Genomic DNA, 17,934 nt, shown 5'->3' with positions numbered 1-17,934 from the left:
TGACTTTGGTGTTTAAAATCTGCATCATTTAAAATCTGCATCTCATACGTGAGATTACACTCCTCCGAACAACGACATTGCCACTGTCATTTCACCCAAAAGGGCTTTAGGAAGTGACACGCGGTCCAGACGCCAGAGGTCGCCGGCCGCCTTACTCTAGCCTAATTCCTTTGTGCCTGTATGGAGGCTTCACAGATACAGCCCATTAATGACTGTATGAGAAGCTCAGGGCATAGACGAACTCAGTGCTGAATTTTTTCCATTTATCACCCTTTGTTTTGTCCAGAAGACAGCTGAGAAAGGCGGGGGCAGATCATCTCCTCGAGTGTAATGACTCTAGCCACTTCTCTTCACCCCAGGTCACCACTCAGTCAACACCCTTTTGAGAAACCAAAGCAATTCTGTTCCCTTCACTCCGAGTTCCAAGCACTAAATTCCTCCGTTTTATCAATTAGATTATCAAGCAGCCGTTTGTAATCTGGACTGCAATCTGATACGAAATTTAAAGCTAATTTAAGTTGCGGTAATAGCTCCTATTCACATTGTAGATAAGGCATGAAGGAAAACTTTAATCTGTTCATAGGACCAACTTTGTAAACAAACCAATTATTCAAGCAATGATTGTCTTCAGTTAGATGCAAATTACTTTGCTCATAAAAGATTTTCCAGTAGGAATTTTTAAATCCATGGTCTGTCTTTTCTGAGCCTGTCTCTGCACCTTCCCCTGAGTGCACAGCAGGACTTCTCAGGGCATCCCATCAGCAGACCCACTGAAGAGAATAAGCCCGCAGCCCCCAGCCCAGGAATCAAGTCCGAGCCCCAGCAGCCCCTCGTCCAGCCGGGGCTTCCTCACCAGCACAGCACCCAGAGGTCTTCCAGGTTTAATGCCACGTGTGCGTGGAAAGTAGAGTGCTGGAAGGAACACAATAGACATTCAACAATGCAAATTCCCCCCTGGAACAGCCCAGCAATCCTCTGTACCTTCCCCCAAAGTACCCATGCTAGGCAGGCGTAGAGTCCGATGGGGGTGCCTAGGAATCGGCATTTAACACTATTCTGATGAATAAAAGTTTGAGAGGTCGGTCAGCGAGAGGCTGTCGTGGCCTCCACTCATTTGCAGGCTCTGAAGAGACACAGATTCAGGTAACAGGCCAGACAGGACAGGACAAGGATGGGGAGGTGGAGGGCAAATTCCATGGACCACCATCCGCCCCGCCATCCCCACTGAGACTCCGTGATTTAAAGAGAGGCAAAGCCAGGGAGAAAAGATGCCCGCACCACACGAGCGACTGAGATTTCACCTAAAGCACGCAGCATGTGGCTGAGGGCCAAGGTTGGGCAAGCCAGGAGCACAGAACGGGGTTCACTGGCCCAGAGGTGTCTCCCACACCCACACCCCGTGCAGACCTCCCAAGCACTGCCTGTGTCTCCTGCCTGGTTTAGTTCCTCCCCGCCTTCTACTGTGTTGGTTTCTCAGCCGCCACCCACCACCACACAACCCTCTCTACAAGCTTGGTGGACTGAAAAGAGAGGGGGCGGGTAAGATCTGGGCTCTGGGGCCAACGTCCTGCCTGAGACATTAGTTCCAACCCACCTAGCTGTGATGTGAGCCCCCGAGATTTCTCAAATGTGAGATGGGAAGCTAACTGAACCCACTCACCAGGACGGCTGTGCAGACTGAGATTACATATAGCCACACCTCGGCATCCACCACACGTGGGACCCCAGTCGTGTTGCCCCTGATGGGAATCCCTCTATCTATGCCCCTTCTGCTACCAGAGCCAACTCCCAGCAGTAGCTGTGGAGGGTGCATCCTCTATTCCCACTCCACTCCCCTCCCATCGCTCCACGCCGTGACCTGCCACGCAGCGGCCACCAGCAAATCCGGCCCCACTGGATAACCGACCACCAGCCCCCCCTCACTTTGGGGCGTCTTCCACTTGCAGTTCCGAAGCAGGCCGAGAAACCGCCCTCAAGGGCAGTCACCTGTTCCTTAGTGCATGTAATGACCTGCCACGCAGGACCACCAGCAAACCCAGCTCCACCATCCAGGCCCCTGTGGATTAACCGAACCCCCACCCCCCACCTTGGAGCGTCTTCCACTTGCGGTTCTGAAGGGGGCCGAGAAACCGCTCTCAAGGGCACTCACCTGTTTCTTATTGCATGTAATGACCTGCCAAGCAGGGCCACCAGCAAACCCAGCTTCACCGTCCAGGTTCTGGTGGGTAACTGCCCCCGTCCCCCGCTTCCTCCTGGGGTGTCTGGGAGGCTCAGAAACTGCCCTCCACGGGCACTCACCTGTTCCTTATTGCACTAATACCTCATTTACAGAAATCCACTTTGACTTTCCAGCACTGCAGTTGTGACAATTTAGCAATCCTGCTTGCAAGCTACAAGAGCTTGAGGTCACGTCCACCTCACCAGTATCCCAGAGACCCAGCACTATCCCACTGTGTTTAAAATTCCAAAATACTCCTTCAAAATGCTACTGGCATTTGCTTTGCACATAAAATGCTAACAACCTTCAAGTGAAACAAATATCTTCAACAGTTTGGTACAACGACATGTGAGTTACACATCTGCCAAGTTGTAAAGCCTCATGCATTTATAACATTTTATGTACGGTCGAATGGTTCATTAATATAAATTATGAGAATCTCTAAGAAACAGGTTTTTTCTGGCATTAGATGACCTAAGGAAAACTGGGTTCTGGCTGGCTTGCGGGCCTGTAGAGACAGACATATCTGCTGACACAACCAAGCTCCTTCCCACTGATGTGGCCTCATCCCAGGCCCCTCACCCGGATGCCTGCAGGCCCCTGGAGGAGCAAGCTGACCTGTCCACATTTCTCAAATGCACAGCTGTTGCTCACACTGCAGATAGAGTTCAAGGCACGAGCAGGCCACCATGCTAAAAATACCACGCAGCGTCCACGCCAGGTGACGGTGGTTTTCACTCCATCCCAAAGCCCCAGGTATGAGTTTACAGCCATGATTACCACATGGATTTTTAGACCCTCGAGACATACTTTGTTTCCTTTTATGCAACAAAGTTAAAAGACTATCACTCAGATATAGGCTCTGAAACTGTGGAATAATTATTTGGGAACAGAGCCTCTGCCAGATCAGGATTAGCACTTGGGAAAACACCCCGTGACCTCGGTCCACACAAACCCATCCAGACCAGAAGCCTCCCGCACTGTAATTTCTGTGGATTTCTGTAAACGAGGTATTACTGCAATAAGGAATAGATGAGTGCCCTTGGAGGGCAGTTTCTGAGCCTCCCAACCACACGGCCACGTTCAGGCTGAAGCCGCACCACCTCCAGAAACACTGTCCCTCGCCGAGGTGTGCCTGGCTTCTCCCTTTTTCCAAAACTTAACAAAACTTGAAAAGGACAGGTCTGTGTAGAAAAACACAAACTACTTGCGATTCCTCTTCCCAGTTCAGGCTGTAGGAAGCTCGTCTCGGCCCTCACCGTGTTCTGACTGTGGCTTGGTTCCCATAAGAAATAAAGTCAGAATTCTAGTCCCTGTCTCCTGGGCAGTGTGGCAGGCATACATACCTTCAGTTATATGAGGAAAGGCGTGGCGAGCCCCCTTCCTTCAGTAAAACTGCACAGTTCCCAGAACCCTGATGCCATCTCCCTCACACCACTGTGAACACCTGGACAGAGCACATTTCAATGCGTGCACATTTGTGGGCTAGTTTTCTATTTCTCCACTAAATCACCCCAAATTTAGCGCCCTAAACTCTGACTTATTTTCTCACATTTCTGGAAGCTGGAGTCCAAAACAGGTCCCACCATCTAACGTCGAAGTGGCGGCAGGGCTGGCTCTGGGGAAGCCACCGTCTCCTTGCCTCCCGCAGCCTCTAGAGGCTTCTGCATCCCCTGGTCCATATGGCACCCACTGTCTTCAGGACCCACAGTGGCTCTGACGGCCCCTCAACTGGAAGACGCAGAAATGTCAGGAGCCCGGGAATCTAGTGCTAAGGCCAAGCCTCCCCACCCTCCCAGCTCCTCACACACTCCCGTGTGAGCTAATATAGATTCCACTTTAACTAGTGTCACCTGTGTAAGGGGTAAGTGCCCAGCTGTGAACTGGTTAACCTAGCCCACACAAACCCCGAGAATAAACTCACAGGCCATGGACCACTCCACAAGCAATAAGTGACCACCTGCTCAGGGACCTCCATGCCCCAGCAGAGCCCTCCGGTACCTCCTTGTGAGCTCAGACTGGCAGCAGGGTTCTGCAGCGCCACAGGGCCCTGGATAAAAAAGACAGCTCCCATATCGGGAGGCACCGCCCGCGGTTGGGTTCCCAGTACTTTAATAGCCCAGGTGGACAAGCCGGGGCGCATGCAACCCCATCACCAGAATAACGGCTGCACGTGGCGAGTGCACGGGTGGCCACCACTCAGCCCAGCTGGCCGCGCTAAGCACATCACCACCGTGACGCCCAATCAGATTGAACTGCTGGAACAGTCCCAGCATCGGCCCCCAAGAACATTCTGGATCACAATTCAGAGTAGTGATTGCGATCAGGGCCACATGTGGCTGAATGTTTTTACAGGAGGACACCACAGCTGGACTGACGCCACAGCTGGATCTGGCTGGACTGAGAGCATTTCCCACTGGACATTCTTACAACACCATTTTATTTGCGCTTTATTAAACTTCTATGGCTTTTTTCTGCTTATCTACTTTATGGGAGTGTTTCTTGTTCTTATGACTGCGGTGATACTTCAAGCTACAACTATCAATGTGTAAATTAGTTTGGAAGTCGCCTTATCATTAAACATTTCACAAGCAAGCAGTCAGAGGCACCTAACCCGGAGGCCTCTTTTCTTCTCTGAGCCAAAGCTACCTTGGACTCAAAGAAAATGGCACATGGAGGGGGGCTGGATCTCCAGCGCCCATTCCTAGGGAGCCCCCTGGGGAGCAGATATGGAGGGAGAAGCCCTGGGTTATGGCACTGTCGTACTAAAGAAAAGTCTGTTTGGGTAATGTAAGCACCAGACTTAAGAGATTAAGCAAACCATGAAAAGAAACTACTAACCACAGCTTCTCCAAAACAGAACTAAACTCCCTTCCTTTAGTTTGAATTGGAAAAGCAGAAGTGATGATCAGGATACAAAAAAAAAAAAAAAAAAAGAAATGACACAGTATCTGAACACAGGAGAATAATCAAGGGCCACTGTCTCTTCCTGTGTCAGTGGGAGCCTCGCATCTAAACTGGATTTAGAAGGTTGCTACTTTGGACTGAAAGGTATCCCCAACTCTAGTTTGTAAGCAAGTGGAGCAGAATGCTTCAATTATTTCAAGGTTTAGCGGTAAAGCTCTGCAACTCTCACAACCATTTTAATTGGTGTGAATTTTAAAGTGACTCAATCTGTTGGCTGGAGTATCTAACGGCTTAACCACGGGGTCACGTTGGAAAATTTTTCCAATTGCTTTTGTTTTTCCTACTGAAGATGCATTTGAACGTTCTTGTAGTTTGCAGTTGGCTGGTTCTGATGTTTGGTCCTGAGGAAGCCCAAGTATCCGTAGAGGAAGAATCTGAAACCTCAAGCCACTCGAGTGCTGTCTGGGCAGATGGAGACCCCAACCCGAGGGCCACTGACGGGCTCAGCATGGGCGCAGGGCCGCCCGATGCAACAGGCCACGTATTTGCCGGTTACAAAACATCATAAGCACACACCCCCAGGTGTGCACACACGCTCTGTACACATCTGTCCCTATCAACACCAGCACACACCCCCAGGTGTGCACACACGCTCTGTACACGCTCACGTCTGTCCATGCCAACGACAACATACACCCCGAGGTGTGCACACACGCTCTGTACACATCTGTCCCTGCCAATGCCAGCACACATCCCCAAGGTGTGCACACACATTCCATACGCGCTCACATCAAGGTGTGCACACACGCTCTGTACACACTCACATCCCTCCCTGCCAATATGAGCACACATTCCCAGGGGTGCACACAGGCTCTGCACATACTCATGTCTGTCCCTGCAGCCTGAGTCAAACAGTCACAGAGAGGCAGAGGAGGAGGAAGAAGGATGCGATGGGCACTAAGGTCCTGGGCCAGTTCCCCTCCCTACCTCGGGAGAGACCCCTCATGTGATCCTGCCATCACTCACCCTTCCGCCTCCATCCTCCATCCTCCCACAGGGATCAGGAGGATGCCCACTGCACAGAGCTGTGATGAGCATGAACAGAAGATGGCAGGAGCTCACGCCAAGGTGCTGAGCACGGGGCCTACGGAGTGCTTCTTTCTGCTGTGGCTGACATCATCAAACAGAGACTGACACAGCTTCTGCAGAGAATGCCACTTGCTAAGAAACTGAAACGTGTGACCTAGGAGCCTGTGAAGGTCTAAGAACAAACCAACAAACCAAATGGTTTTGTTTGTTTTTCAAACACCATAGCCTGTTTTTTCTTTTTTTTCATGCTCTACCTTGGGTATCATTTAGTTTAATTTCAAAGTAAGTCCAATAATTACACAAAATCACAGGACTGAGCATGGAGCATTGTTTCACTTCATGTCCTCCAGCCTTTAGGACACATTAAGGAAAGACATGATTCCAGGATTCCCATTAGAAAGGCTGCCCTGAGGCACCTGCTGGGGCAGCCAAATTGCAGCTGTTGATGCTGCCCCCAAGCTGCTTGGATGAAGCAGAAGATTCCGGAGATCTCCTCTCTTCTGCCCCTTGTCCAGGAGAGAAGGTGGGGGGAGAAAGGTGAGAGAAGATAGGAAGAAGGAGAGGGGAAGGAGGGAGAGAGGAGGGGAGAGGGAGGGAGAGAGGAGGGGGGAGGGAGGGATAGGGAGAGGGAGGGAGGAGGGGCATGTTCCATCCACCAAGGCAGCTACACTGCAGAGAGAATGGAGGGTGTGTTGCCTCTCAGGACAGCAAGTTCAAGCTGTTTGTAATTGTTAGCATAAACAGTGACCAGCTGAGGACAGGGCTGTCATTGGAGTTGACGTTTTATTTTCATAGTTGATATTGGGGACCTGGACCTAAAGCAGCGTGCCTTGCCCTTTTGCCAGATGGGCCTATGCTTCTCTATACTTGAGTCTATTTGACTAAATACCCGATATTGACTAGGAATTATGACGTGTAGGATACCCCTTACCACAGTAACATCAAACTCATATTCTAAATGCAATTTATTCAGGGACTGGCTTCTAACTCTGGGTGGGAATGTTAAGCTCAGTCCAGTTCAATTCAGTAAGCATTTATCAAGAAACTCCTAGACCAAGAGCTCTGTTAGACACTGGGTATGGGGGGTGATGGGGATACGAAGATGTGGAATTAGAACTCGAGAAGCTCAAATGCTTCCATTTAATTCCCTAATGCAATTACTAAGCTTCAACCTGATGGCTGTAATGTCTAAATTCACTTTTTCTTTATTCCAGTTCTACATAACAAAGCACAAATAATCACAGAGGAATGATTCTGTGTTGGACTATTCAGTGGACAGAGAAGAGCATTCTGACCGGTGTGAGACACTGTCTTCCTTCCCAGGGAGCCCGTGAGGTGGCTGCACAGAGCACACGCGTGAAGATTCAGGAACACGAGCATCAGGTGATGGGAGGGGCACGGAGGCAGCACCAGAAAGATGCCTGCCGAGGGGCCGCTGCAGCCAGGCCGGCCGGGAAGGTCACGGGAGTGGGCGCAGGCATCTCCCTCCAGCCGCACTTGGTTTTCATGAGGACGCGTGCACGGAAGGGGATGACACCGAAATGCTGTGGCGCTGAGGGGAGGAAGGGAGGGACACAGGGCCGACGGCTGGCCCCCACCCCTTCCGTCCCTGCCCCTATGAACGCTGCCAAAATCAGCCCCAACGGGGAGAAATGAGGTGGGTGAAAGAGGTGGACAGACTTGGCTTCCATGGAATTCACAGATTCCAGTCATTAAAAATCCCTTCTGAGTTTTCACCTGGAAAACTTTGCCAATGTACTTAGGGACAAGAGGCGGAAGATGAAGCCAACACAATTGGGATCAAACTGCCACCCTTCTCCTTCTGTCTTCATCCACCACCCTCCCTGGGCCCCTGAGTGTGAGAACCAGGAGCTGCACAGCCCAAGGGTGCAGCCCCTGACCAGAGGAGGGAGCCGCACGGCGGGGCCCCCAGCACGTGGATGGCAGGATCTGTGCTATGTCAGTCCCAGGGCCCCAAGCAGAGAAGGCCTGGGGCTCCCAGCTGAAGTTTTGCTGTCTACTCTCTCACCAAAGTCGAGAAGGACTGAGTGGGACCAACGCTGCACCTGGCGGCTCCTCAGTGGCTGCCGATGTGGTCCTCACGCTGCAGGTGAGACCCTCTAGGGAAGCCCAGACAGTGGCGAGAATGACAGCCACGAGTGCTCCAGTTGCCCCAAAACTCCAGCATAGCCTGAGGAAGGCAGCGCCCGCTCAGATCCCCGTGCAGGCTTGTGTGGCACACTGGTGAGGCACACAGCACCAGAACATGGCACTTTAAGTGGCTTTGTGGGGTGTAGGAACACAAAGTGTGGTCTGGAGTGGCTCAGAAGTCACTCCCACCAGCCTGTGGGACCCGGACGGCCCCTTTGGACGTGGCTGGAGTCTCTCCAGGGCGGGCTCCAAAGTCCCAAGGAAGAGGTGAGCGTCGGTCTTGCTCTGAGGAAGGCCCCTGACAAGTATCCTGAACATGCAGGTACACAGCTGGCTGACTCATCTGAAGGGACCTGCTGAGCTACGAGCTAGGGACAGCTAGAGAAAACTGCGTGAACCTTTGTGACTACTCACAGGTAGGTAGTACTGCCTGAGACACAAAGGTAAAGAATTAACCTGAAACTGCATATTATAAAACTTATTTTTAAATGATGGCGCTTAATTGAAAAGACTCCCAAAGACTACTGCATTAGAAAGTGACAGAGTGAAACCGTGAGGCTGACCACAGGAGTCCCTGGAAATTTCACCAAATGTTGTGTCAAAACTGGGAAACAGAAGAACTGCACCTGATGAAACATTCCATTAATCACTCGAGTCCTCCCCACATACGAAGCTATGTAAAAAGTGTTGCCAGAAGGTAAAGTGAGCAGGAGGGCTGTGAACACACAAAGAGAGAGCCACTTCGTCCACGGACCACAACAAAAGAAACGCTAATGAGTGCCGACGACACGCTGGAGTCCAGGGCTCTGGGCGCAGCTGGGACGGGGACACTCAGGGTCCCACTGTCCAGATGGGAAACCAGGGTGGAAACACCAGGGAGCCTGTCCCAGGGTGCAGAGCTAGTGAACAGTGGTTCATACTGCGACAATCCCAGCTGCCAGGCTCTGGGGCTCCTCGGGACAGAATCCTGTTGACTTCACTCTGGGGTGCGAGAGGCGGCAGCATCCCCCAAAGGCACCTGGAGAAGTGGTGTTACCCTCCATCCCCTGTCCCCGGCGTTACCCTCCATGCCCCTGTCCCCGGCCTTACCCTCCGTCCCCCTGTCCCTGGTGTTACCCTACTTCCTCTGTCCCCAGTGTTGCTCACCATCCTCCTCACCTCCAGGCCCCTCTCCCTGTCCTCCCTCGTTTTCCTGTTCAGCCAGAGCACATCACATGTCTCTTCCCTTTTCAAGAGGCTCAGCTGCACCCAGAGGCATTCCAGCCTATTCGGGATGGGGCACACACCCTGGGATGGGGCACAGCACAGGGCGGGAAGGGCCTGAGACCCTCTCACTGTCACCCAGGAAGGATGGAACAGCCCACGGTCATGCTCATTGTCAGGCAGGATGAAAACTTCTGTGTCCGAAATGTTCTTTTCACTGGAACTGTTCGGACCATTCGTGAACGAATCAGTCAAATACCAGCAAGTGCCACTCCCACTTATTCTCTGGCTAGTTTTCCACCCACCAGCAACCACACTCCTAGGAATTATCCCTAACGCAGAATCAGCGCCTTGTGCCTTTAGGAAAACCTCTTTCTCTCCAGCTTTGTCCTCCTTCCACAAAAGGTGCCTCTGACTGCCTCACTGGCTGTACCAGGATTTCACTCGGCTATGGAGGAAAATCTGCGTGGGGCTCAGAGGTGGGTGGTCCCTGCATGGGCAGCAGGTCTGTGACATCCTCCGAGGAGCCTGGCCCAGGCCTGCCTCACACGCCAGGACTCTGCCTTCTGGCCCTCGGGCCCCCGAAGCTGCTTTCCCTCCAGGTGTCATGCCCCGGGCAAGAAGGCCGGACAAGGGCCCAGGGCTGCTGTGGGTCAGGAAAGCCTCCTGACACCTCCCACTCCAGGACCCCCCATCAGCATCCCAGCATCTGGACCTGTGTCACCAGCCGCTCCGCCGTACAAGAGAATTGGATTTTCAGCTGGGTGTGCTGCTTCCCTAAACAAAGTAGGGTGTTGTTACTCAGGAAAAAGGAAAAAATTGGCATCTTCTTGGCAACCCTGCGACATCCAGCCACCGGTTCTCACCATCCCAGAGATGTCCATCCAGGGCAGATAGTGTCTTCAACCAAGCGCCACTGACCCAGAAGTGCAGTAATTAGTACACTTTCACCAGAATCACCCATTCCTTCACCTTTACACCCAAGAAAAACATGTTTGCCAGGCAAATTAGATGTCCAGGAGGTGTAAGGAAACCCCAAGCCTGCTTTAAGCCTCAGACTTTTGAGACCGTTGAGGGCTGTGCGCACAAGAGCAAGGCTGCACCCGAAAGCTCTGCTTCTGCCGGACGTCATGGACAGACCACACGGCTCAGCCACATGGACCCTTCCAGGACTTCACGAGAGGGACTTCCGTGGTACATGCAATGATGTGCACTTCGTTCAGCCTCGAACAGACCACGCCCTCGTTACAGGGTCGGTGGTCCACCTCCTGCCATCAGCCCCCCACCTCACCGAGGGTCTGTGTCTGCATCTGAAAGAACTTTGCTGTTTTACCTGGGTACCAAAATGCGGCATCGCGATGTTTAAAGGTCTTTAAATATCAACACTCCGGGTGCAGTCCTTGTCACTTTAATGCGGTCACTCGATGCAGGCCTCACTCACAACTCTGAGGTAGCTCATACCTTCCCTACCTAACCAAGGAAGAAACGAAGGCATGGAAGGTGCAGCTCCTAAGGAGCAGATTAGGATTCAAACCGGTGAACTTCGTCACATGCTGACCTACCTCTCAGGCTGAGATAACGTTGAAAATTAACCAGGTAGAACAGCGTTCCATAAATCAGCTGGAAATGGTCCTTGTGGATGGGCCTGTGGTTACTCCCTGAAGAACAAGACCATTAGCCCAAAAATCCACCTGTGTCACACTCAAATGTTTACATATACAACTATTTTTAAAATAACCCAATCAAGCATGTTCACAGCCATTTAGAGCCATATAGATTGTCTGCTTCGCTGACAATCAACCCAAGACCTCTGTCGGCAAAGGCCACGGTGCCAGGTCCAGAGAAGGCGGGACAGAGACACAAGCAGACACAAGCAGGAACCTTTCCATCCCTGGAAGCCTCGCTCTGATCGGTCCGTGAGGACACGGTACAGACCGTGGGGCACAGGCAGACGGCAGGCCAGGAGAAGGGGCTGCAATGCCGGGAGGCAGTGCTTTGAGCTCTAATGGATGGAACACTGCTAACCAGTGAAGGTGGAGAGAGGGCACACGTCTGAGAGCATGTAGAGGCAGCAAAGCACAGCCAGCCTCGGGGAACCAGAAGCCACAGGGACATCAGGTTGGGTGCTGCTGTCTGCCGGCCACTGGCTGGGGGACTGTACTGGGCCTGGAGGGACATCCCTGACACTCCCCACCAGATGCCAGGGGCACCCCCAGCCCCAGGTGAGAACCACGGATCCCATGGTGAATGAGGCCAGCCTGTGGGAAGTGGGCTGGGACAGCTCTGTACAGCTTAATAGGAAAGTTGGGTTCTATTTTGTGGGGTTTTGGTCACGCCGATGGCTAGTCATGGCTGTCCGTCAGGAAGTGATTTGAGGATAGACTAGAGAAGGGGCTGCCAAGACCAGCGGAGCATTCGCTGTCTGGGTCTAAGGAAAAGGAAATAAAGGCTGGCGATGTGACAGTGGGGGGGGGAGCACAGAGCAAAGGAACTGGTGGAGACACAGGGCTGGCCCCGCACAGGGCTTTGAGCAGCTACCCGGGGGTTGTCCTGTTAATTCTCCTCATGGCCCCAAGAGGCGGCTGTGAGGATCCATCTCCTGAGGACAGAACTGCTCCAGAGCCACACAGCGAGGATCCACAGAACCAAGATCCGGGCCAGCTCCAAAGCGGGTGAACTTGACCCCTCAGCCATGGTCCTAAGACAGGGATCGGAGCCCCCTGGACACACAGACACAGGAACTGCAGGAAGGGGAAACGGATGCCCCGGACCAGTGGCGGGACCCAGGGTTTCAGCCCTCCAGGGCCACTGGGACCAGCCACTGCACAGGTGGACACATGATGCTTTAACTCGCGCTGGGGGAAGGAGCCCTCACTCTCAGGGTGGAGACCGCAGCTCGATCGGGCCGGCCTCCCTGCTGGGCACAGCCTGAGCCACACAGGATGCTGAGGTGCCCCAACGTTGGGGTGCTCAGAGCCACTCAGCTGAGATCGTGGTGCTTTCTGTAACCACCCTCGTTTCTTCACGGTATAGATCTGGACTCCATCCTTTGCAATGTGTGAGGTTCTAGGAAGAGGCTGGCCAGCTGGGGAAGTGTCCTGGGCTCTGTCCCAGTGATGACGAACTTGGCTCCCCACAAGGGCGGCCTGTTCACCACAGTGACCCCCGGGGACCACGCCTGCACCCACCTTGCTGAAGATAATTCACTTCTCATCCGTGAAAGAATAAAGCTAGACTAACTCAATTTCACACTCACTTCCAACTTTAACAACTTGTGTTAGGAAATCAAAGACAAGGACTCTGACCACGTCACAAACCCAGGAAGCAAAATCCGAGACTAACGGAATGATGCCACCTTCGCAGTTCCGAGCTTTACTAGTTGTTTTTCTTTTCTGGCCTGTTTTTCTCTTTTGGTTTAAATAATTAAAGACCCTCGTTGACAAGAAAAAAAATTCTCTATGAAACTAAAAAAAGTGGTTCTAATTAAACATTTAAACATTCTTCCATATGCTTTATAAACAGTTGAAAGTACAGCTCTACTTAGTGTTAAGTACTTTAACCAAATGAAAGGTTAATTATACAGACTGGCAATTATAAAAAATAAGGCTACATATTCGTGGCATCATGAATAATTAATAAGAACCGTTTGATTTCATTCAGACCAGGGATTCTGTGCTAATAGGCTCTTAGCTGTCTTGAAATAATGGTGAAATTTTAAAATTACTTTTGTACTTAAACACGTCCCCGAAGTGAAGCACAGCGGTTAACATCCATCATGGTGCCCAGCAGAGCGACCCGCCCTACTTCCCGAGGGCTGCATCCCGGGGCTGTACTCGTGCAGAGAACGTTCAGGAAACAGACCAGGTGGCAGGAGGGGGTCTTGTCCTCAAGGAACCTCATGAGTCTTGCTAGGGGGACAAACAGCGAGAGAATGAAACGGGCAGCCACGGAATCTGGACAGCGATGCCCAGGCCCCGCCATGCATAACCCCTGGCTGGCACCTCCCTGAGACCCGTCTGGCACAGGCAGCGGCAGGGTCCGGCCCTTGGAGCGCAGGGATGGCAGAGCAGGGCCATCAAAGCGGGTGGCATGCCGACAGCGGCTTCTCCGCAAGAGCTCCTGGCTCTCAGGGAGCTGAGGGCTCCTCAATGGGAAATTCTGGCTGAGCTCCAGGGGAAAGCGGGTGGGAGGCCTGTCTCCTCTGCCCCCATCTCCTCTGCCCCAACCCTGGAAGAGGGTCAGATATCAATGCTAACTCTTGTGCTGACTCAATTAAATCAAACAATTCAGAAAACAAACTTGCTTTAAGTATTAATTTCCTAAAAAGAACTAACATGAATTCAAATAATTCACATAATTAAAATGATTTTAATTGTTAATTTAATTAAAACATCTCCGTTTTCACAGCATCATGTACCCTGGTACTTTCTCCTTATTGCATTTCCCATCTTCCAGGGCAGGTTTCCTTCCACCCAGGGCAGCAGCGACTCTGGTGTCTCGGGTATTCCCAGGCTTCCGTCAGCCCCTGGGGGGGCTTACAGTTCTGCAGCGGTCTCCATCCTCATTAATCTGCATAAGAACATCCGTCCGCAGGGATGTCCTGTGGCCCCGTGGCCACATCTGACGTGCAGCTAAACGCTGGGCGTGTCGCCTGGTGACAGCAGATGACACAACTGTGGGCAAGGTAGCACCTCTGGGCGCCGACACTCTCGATGAGTTTTTTACAAGACCATTCTTTAATGGGTGAACCCTGAAAGGAAACACTAAAGATTGTTTTTAACTATTTTTATATCGAGACAAATCTTTGTCAAACGTTCACTCAATGCTAAATGTCACTTCTCCAGCCAACCCCTTTAAGAATACCTAAAACTTAAGACTGGAATGACGCTTTCAAACACATACTCTACTCATGCATTCCCGGGAGCAGAGAGCAGCTTAATGTTTTCACGCTACACAGGCATGAAGTTTGGCGAAGGCATTTTAATATTTTTACCTGAATATTTTAATAAAATCAAAAGATCATTTTCACTCTAATACTCTACTTAGAATCTAATTTTCCATTAAATAAACAGTCAATGTTCAGTAACCCACATGCTGATAAACTTTTGAAAACTTTAGAAAGTATTAAGTATAATCAAAGATTACTTTTAATTTTCGAGCTGGTAAGAGCCTGTGTCAGGGAACAGAGTTGAGATTGAAGAGATAAAAGCACGATGATTTTCTTAAAGAAAAGCGAAATTCGTAAAAGAGACCAGGTGATTATATAAAGAAACACAGAATCCGTTTTCAGAAATGGCAAACATTGACCACAGAACACCAGTGTTGCCCGTGATGAGAGAAACAGTTAAAAGGAAGAATTCACGGTGGCCCAGCATAGATCAGGTGTGGGAGGACAGAGACGTGATGAAATGATCCTCCTTCTAACTTCCCAGAAAGGCACAAATGGCCAGCACTGTAACTGAAGACCACGCAGGCACCAGTGTGAACTCAGACTCCATGGCCAGCACCGTAACTGGAGACCACATGGGCAATGGTGTGAACTCAGACCCCACGGCCCGCACCGTAACTGGAGACCACACGGGCACCAGTGTGAACTTAGACCCGACGGCACGTGCCTGGGCTGCTCCAGCCACCACCAGAACCTGTTCTGCAGCTGAACTGGAAGCTGATTCTGGAAGGAACTGAGGAGCATGAGGACGAGATCCTTCTACCTCAACAGGGATCAATTTTTTAATGATTTCTTTCTTTTAGAAAACTGTTAATAAAATACTTTGTTCTAAAATGACCAGGATTTCAGCAGCCTCTACATTCCTTCATGTCAATCAAAGCTTAGGCACGTGGGTTACTTCACTGTTCGCGACACCCTTTTGAAATAAAACCCGGGGCCGCCTGTGTACCCAAGAGCCTGGGCACTGAACATTCAGACAAAACGTCCAGGGCGAGAATGTTCACGTCCCAGCGGTGCGGTAGAGTGGATGGGGGGAGTTCGAGCCACAGGTGGCCACGCCTCCCCTGCCTCCGGCCAGTGCCCACTGCTCACGCACTCCTTCCTCGGCCCATCCTGAGCCACGGGGCCCTCGCGTAACCAAGGCCACTGCGGTACCTCCAGGAACAAACTGGTTACAGGTGGACTGCTCTCTACGCAACGTACAAAGATTGTTTTTAAAACTGCTCGTCTCTGGAACTTATCCCAGTAACAGGCTAGATTAAGAAAACTGACTAAAAACAGTAGGAAGAAAAACTCACTCCACCCGTTGAGGCAAGAGAAATGCACACAGCCTCTGAAATAACTGCAGAGGAGTTTTCCTGGGTTAGGTACGCGGTGGGGTGACCCTACCCCATAGCGGGGCGATGGCACATGGTGGGAACCAAGGAACATCTCCGAGTAAATGTAGGAAAATGCACTCAACTCCCAAACAGAGAGAGAAACTGCCTTTTTCCTTAAAAGCTTCTCTCTTTTATTCTCAGAAAGACTCTCTTTGGTGTCTTGACTGCTGAAGGGACAAGCCTGTCATCCCCAGAAAGCAGCCCTGGACAGTCTCCAGATCCTATGGCCCTCAGGCCCACCTTGCCTACTGATGATCCCACATTACGAAACCTAATAATCAGAAAAAGCCTCCCAGTCCGCAGCTCACAAGTGACATTTTATTCAGGGAAATGCTAATAAAAACCTGGGGCTCTGTGTAAACGCTGTCCCCTAGGTACTGAGGCTCCACACAGATGGCACACAGGGAGACAGGCCTCACCCCTTCCTGGTGTCCCATGTCTCTCCTCACATTTTATTAGCTGAGTTTTGTGACGGTTTGTTACTTTTAACCTGACTGTCCAAGGCAGCTGCACTAAACTAATTGTCCAGGGCAGATCCACTCATAATGACCATCAGCTCAGAGTTGGAAGTAGCACTGGAGAATGAGGTGGTGTCAGGGCACTATGCTTCCCTGCCCTCTTTTCCAGGGATGCCAAGTAAGTTTCTGCCATGGCTGATGATGTCAGCACTACACTAACATTACTTCAACGGCAGGCCACCAATTAATACTTAATGAACAATGCCCTTAAGAGCAAAACCCCATCTCTGCCAAAAATACAAAAAATTAGCTGGACGTGGTGGTGAGCGCCTATAATCTCAGCTACTGGGGGACTGAGGCAGGAGAATTGTTTGAACCCAGGAGGCAGAGTTTGCAGTGAGCCGAGATTGCACCATTGCACTCCAGCCTGGGCAACAAGAGTGAGACTCCATCTCAAAAAAAAAAAAAAAAAAAAAAAAAAAGAAAAGAAAAGAAAGAAAGAAAGAAAGAAACGATTCTCATGACCCTGTCAACATCTTCAGTTTTTCCCAAGGATAGTGTAAAATTATCACACAAAACGTAAACCCAATTAGATCAACGTTCTCTCCTCACCAATCCATACCTAAATCCATATTTCAAAATGGTCCTCAATTTTTCACAATTTAAGAAGACTGAGAGGAATAACCATGAACAAGCAAGGTTTACACAGACGTCAGTCTTCCCAACTCTCGCTCAGGAGCTCACCCCAAACTCCTCCTGTGGAATCAGCCCGGATAACAGTTCCTGGTGGCCGCACAAGAACAGAGGGTCCCACGAACCCATGACAGACCCCACCATTCAGCCCCAGGCAGAGGAGGGAGGTGGACGGTCACGAAAGACAGAAAAGCAGGGAACTGTGATTCTTCTGAGTTAATGCAGGTGATTGGGCCAAAAAACAAGGCACATCCACCTGTGAATGGGGTGAGCTCCCAGCTGGCTGTGCAGAGGCTGTAGATATGAAGGAACTCACTTCCCTGCACACTGAAGTGCATGAGCATCTCCACATCGACCGCACCTGGGCTCTGCTCGCCCCTCACAAACTAAGATGACAGTGGCTGCTTCTGGACAGAATGTCAAGGACAGATGGACAGACATCCTGGACAGACACTGTACAGAGACCAGGGGCTGGGAAGGGGGAAGCGGCACAGCCTTGGGGCCAGCAGGGGCGAGGCCAGGAAGCCTCGGTGAAGGCCTGCATCTCCTCATCCAACAGAAGCAGGAGGGGCCACCCAGTGAGGGCTGCAGCTGCGGTGAAGTGGCCAGTGGGACATAGCAGGAGGCCGTGGCCAGCCTTACCCCCAGCCCAGGAGGAGGGGCCCAGCTGCGGGCACTGCCCCGGGAGCCAGAATCCTGAGCCCCCAGGGAAGGTGGGAAATTGCCCCTGGGCACTGGGTGCTCAGGCTGGAGGTGGTGAGACCTCGAGGCCCTGCAGTCGGGGAGGTGAGGGCAGAGATGGCCAAACTGCAGCTCAGTGAAGGGCTTTGTCAGGAAAGGCCCTCAGAGGCTGCCTCACCAGCCAGGGGGAGGTTACTTCCAGCCCAG

At 51.4% G+C, this 17,934-nt stretch overlaps 1 protein-coding gene and 2 long non-coding RNA genes across 5 annotated transcripts in view; 1 reads left to right on the top strand and 2 right to left on the bottom strand.

Moving 5' to 3' along the window:
- Positions 1–4,015, bottom strand: part of LOC135965233 (uncharacterized) — an 85,748-nt gene extending 81,733 nt beyond the window's left edge. For all 3 annotated transcript variants that reach the window (XR_012418488.1, XR_012418489.1, XR_012418487.1), the window contains exons 1-2: positions 3,771–4,015; positions 3,565–3,665 (exon numbers count right to left, since the gene is read on the bottom strand). This is a non-coding gene — a long non-coding RNA (uncharacterized lncRNA). The remainder of the gene's footprint in view (positions 1–3,564; positions 3,666–3,770) is intronic.
- Positions 1–13,020, top strand: part of LOC135965229 (disco-interacting protein 2 homolog C-like) — a 279,948-nt gene extending 266,928 nt beyond the window's left edge. The window contains exon 4 of the transcript XR_012418475.1: positions 7,429–13,020. The gene's annotated coding sequence lies outside the window, so the exon portion shown is untranslated. The remainder of the gene's footprint in view (positions 1–7,428) is intronic.
- An 896-nt stretch (positions 13,021–13,916) lies between these two features.
- LOC135965232 (uncharacterized) overlaps positions 13,917–17,934 on the bottom strand; it is a 50,641-nt gene continuing 46,623 nt past the window's right edge. The window contains exon 4 of the long non-coding RNA XR_010578174.2: positions 13,917–14,318. This is a non-coding gene — a long non-coding RNA (uncharacterized lncRNA). The remainder of the gene's footprint in view (positions 14,319–17,934) is intronic.

The sequence above is a fragment of the Macaca fascicularis genome, chromosome 10, assembly GCF_037993035.2.
Source record: "Macaca fascicularis isolate 582-1 chromosome 10, T2T-MFA8v1.1".
In the NCBI taxonomy this organism is placed as follows: Eukaryota; Metazoa; Chordata; class Mammalia; order Primates; family Cercopithecidae; genus Macaca; species Macaca fascicularis.
Note: the sequence above shows the minus strand (reverse complement) of the source record. Positions and strands in the feature narration are given on the sequence as shown.